Below are 4,543 nucleotides of genomic sequence, written 5' to 3' on the forward strand. Positions count from 1 at the left end.
TGATCGAGCACTCCTTAAATGTCAACAGCAAGGCCAAACCAATCAAGCAGAAGCTACGATGTTTCACTCACGACAAAAAGGAGGCGATTAGGGTAGAAGTTACACGACTTTTGGTAGCCAGATTTATTAAAGAAGTGTATCATCTGGAGTGGTTAGCCAACCCGGTTCTTGTACGCAAAAAGAATAATGAATGGAGAATGTGCGTTGATTATACTGATCTCAACAAACACTGCCCTAAGGACACCTTCAGCTTACCTCGCATAGACGAGGTCGTAGATTCAACCGCCGATTGCAAGCTGCTTTCCTTTCTCGATTGCTACTCTGGTTATCACCAGATCGCTCTCAAAAAGGACGATCAGATCAAGACATCTTTCATCATGCCTTTCGGTGCCTACTGCTACACAACTATGTCGTTCGGGCTCAAGAACACCGAGGCTACATACCAACGCGCCATTTAGGCCTGCCTCACAGACAAGATAAAAGATGACCTAGTAGAGGCCTATGTGGATGATGTAGTTGTCAAAACCAAGGAAGCACATACCCTTATCGACAACCTAAAACGTACCTTCGCGGCCCTCAATACATTCCAATGGAAGTTAAACCCAAAGAAGTGCATCTTTGGTGTTCCTTCTGGTATATTGCTAGTCAACGTCGTCAGTTACGACGGCATATGCCCTAATCCAAAGAAAGTCAAAGCTGTCTTAGACATGAAGCCCCCCAAAAAGGTAAAGGATGTCTAGAAGCTTACTGGATGCATGGCCGCTCTAAGCCATTTCATATCAAGATTAGGAGAAAAAGGGCTACCGTTTTTCAAACTGCTCAAAGCATCTGAGAAGTTTGAGTGGTCGGAAGAAGCAGACGCCGCCTTCACGCAGCTAAAACATTACCTTACATCACCTCCAGTCCTCACTGCTCCTAGAGAAGACGAAACCCTCCTACTTTACATTGCAGCAACCAATCAGGTGGTCTCCACTACCATGGTGGTCGAGCGCGATGATCCGGGCCATGCCTATAAGGTATAGCGGCCAATTTATTTCGTCAGCGAGGTACTCAACGAATCTAAGACTAGGTACCCACAGATTTAGAAACTGCTCTACGCCATACTGATAACATCCTAAAAGTTGAGACATTACTTCGACGGATATCGTGTGGTGGTCATGACCGAGTACCCTTTGGGGGACATCATCCGCAATAAGGATGCAAACGGGCGCATCGTCAAAAGGGCAATGGAGCTATGCCCCTTCTCCTTGGAATTTGCAAGCCGTACTACAATCAAGTCTTAGGCACTCGTCAATTTCGTCGTCGAGTGGACAGACTTAAGCACGCCTGCCTCTCCGAGATCTGACGAATATTGGACGATGTACTTCGATGGCTCTCTCAACATTGATGGTGCGGGAGCAGGAGTTCTTTTCGTGTCACCATCCAAGGAGCAGCTCCGGTACGTCCTTAGGATTTATTTCCCGGCATCTAATAATGCTGCCGAATATGAAGCATGCCTTCATGGTTTATGCATCGTGGCTGAGCTTGGTGTTAAACACCTCCATGTCTATGGAGACTCGGCTCTGGTCATCAACCAACTCAACAAGGACTGGGACACGACCAGCGAAAAGATGGATGCATACTGCAAATTGATAAGAAAGCTAGAGGGTAGGTTCTATGGCATCGAGTACATACACATGGTCCAGGACAAAAACCAAGCATCTGATGCGCTGTCAAAGTTAGGATCATCCCGAGCCAAGATCCCACACGGCGTATTCATCCAAGACCTGCTCACGCTTTCCATTGACGACGAGGATTCCGCGGTCGACCAAGCTACAGACAAGCAATTAGTGGCTACGGTTCCGACACCGAGCACAACCAAGCCGCCTCCGACCACTCATGAGCCAGATTGGAGAACATCTTTCATCAAGTACTTAACAGATGGCAGCGGTTATACTGATCGGACAGAAAACGAGCGCCTGATGCGTCGCAGTAAACAGTATCTACTCATCGATGGCAAGTTATGGCGCAAAAACACAAAGGAGGAAATCTTGATGAAGTGTATAACCCAGGACGAAGGCGAGCATCTCCTGGACCAAATCCACTCTGGCTCCTATGGCAACCACGCGGCCTCAAGAACACTGGTCGGTAAGGCTTTCCGAGCAGGGTTCTATTGGCCATCAGCAGTAGCCGACACAGAGAAGCTAGTCCGCCACTGCGAGGGTTGTCAGTTCTTCGCCAAGAGAATCCACGTACCAGCACATGAGATCCAGATGATTCCAGCCTCTTGGCCCTTTGCATGCTGGGGACTGGATATGATCGGGCCTTTCAAACTGGCTCCTAGGAAATTTACATGTGTCTTCGTGCTGATTGACAAATTTTCTAAGTGGATAGAATACATGCCTCTGGTACAGGCATCCTCAGAGAAGGCTGTCATGTTCCTTGACTAGGTCATCCACCATTTCGGCGTACCCAACAGCATCATTACCGATCTGGGTACTCAGTTCACCGGGAATGCTTTTTGGGACTTCTGCGATGAAAGGAGCATAGTAGTAAAATACGTCTCGGTGGCGCACCCTAGAGCTAATGGACAAGTTGAGCGAGCAAATGGCATGATCTTGGACGCACTAAAGAAGAGGATGTACAGAGAAAACGACAAAGCTCCCAAAAGATGGCTCAAGGAGTTACCAGCCGTGGTCTGGGGCCTCCAAACTCAGCCCAGTCGTAACACCGGCGTCTCACCATACTTTATAGTTTACGGCGCTGAGGCAGTCCTCCCACCGGATATAGCTTTCAGATCAGCACGGGTAGAGAACTTCGATGAGGGCAAGGTTAATGAAGTACGGGAGCTAGAAGTAAACAGCGCAGAAGAGAAAAGGCTCGATTCTTGTGTACGTACGGCCAAATACCTTGCTGTTTTGCACAGGTACTACAACAAGAATGTTAAAGAACGGTTCTTCGTGATCGGGGACTTGGTCCTGAAGTGGAAGACGAACCAGGATGGTGTACACAAACTCGCAACTCCATGGGAGGGACCCTTCATGATCAAGGAAGTCACACGACCAACGTCTTACAGGTTAGCTCACCTGGACGGTACGGACGTACCAAACTCGTGGCACATTGACAAGCTCAGACGTTTCTATGCTTAACTACTAAGATATGTACTCCTCTTGTACTTTTGATTTAATTCAATAAAGCAATTATGATTTCTCCGACCACTCTAATGTGTCACTTCGAGTTTTATGGTTATTCTAACTTAGCCAGTAAAAGCCGACCACCACTCCTTCTACGGTTTTTGGAGCAGGCCCTGTCTCCGGTTCCTCCCAATACGTGCATGGGATCCGCTCTCTATGTTACGGGTGATCGGCAGGTCCCCCTTGGTTTAACTTGTCTGTGTCTACGTGTGCACAGGTCACCGGACCTCACACTCCGACCACATGGAAAACTAGGGCCGGACAAACTTTTCGGGATGGTGTGTCGAGCACGATGGTACAACTAAATAGAATGTTAATATGTTCTTACTTAGTTACACCAACATAAAGTATCAAGCTTAAATACGCTTTATGCAAAGCAAACAAGCTTATAATAATATATAGTTACATTATTACAGGCTTGCCTCAAGAGGCTCAAGTTCACAATAACACAACTATGTCCTCCTTCTACAGCTCTAAGCCTATTACATTGGCTGGTCGGGATGCATGGCACTTACTGCTCGCCGCTTCCGATACCCTACTCGAGTCTCGGGGACTCTTGTGCTAGTCGAGCTGAAGGGGATGGCCCTGCCGGTGCCTGGCTGGTCGAGACCGTAGGCTTTGTTGGTTGGCTTGTAGCTGATGGCATTTCCAGCTGACTCGTCGATGGCATACCCTGTACAGGTGTTGTCCCACCTCCACACAGGTTAATATCACCAATTATCTTTGACGACAAGTCCAGCTGGGCCATTCGAAGCTCCTCTGCCTTGTCTGGGTCTACCTCCTTCGGGTACCCAGCCTCTAGGCGCTTGAGATCGATCAGGGGGTAGTGGGCACGCACCATGCTTAGTACATGGGCACCCATGTACTCACCAGCCTCCTTCACGAATTCTTGGAATCATCCCCACACTTGTCTGCATCTCTCGACCAGTCCGAGCTGGGGCGTCCTCGGCTCTTCCTCTATGAGCGCCGGGTCGATAAGGTCGAGGATGGGCACAATGCCAGTTGCCACTTCTTGGCATCGGTTCTTCCACGTGTCCCGCTCCTCGGTGGCCTTGAGGCATCGTGCTTTCCAGTCATCACGCTCTTTGATCATGGCCTCTAGGTACTTCTTGGCATTGACTTTCAAAACTGAACACAGTACAAGACATCAAATGTGATAACACGACAAGGCAAGGTGGGCAACAGAATGAGAAAGGTGATCTGGAATACTTACTTTTTAATTCCTCCTTCATTTTGTTGGTGTGGTCTTGGAGTTGAGACTGGCTGCGTGCTAGCTTCACGTTGTCCTCCTTCAGGCGACCACACTCTGCGGTCACATGGCTATTTTCCCCTTGGAGGCTAGTCACTTCAGCTTCTAAACCTGCATTACA

The sequence above is a fragment of the Miscanthus floridulus genome, chromosome 3 (genome assembly GCF_019320115.1).
Source record: "Miscanthus floridulus cultivar M001 chromosome 3, ASM1932011v1, whole genome shotgun sequence".
In the NCBI taxonomy this organism is placed as follows: Eukaryota; Viridiplantae; Streptophyta; class Magnoliopsida; order Poales; family Poaceae; genus Miscanthus; species Miscanthus floridulus.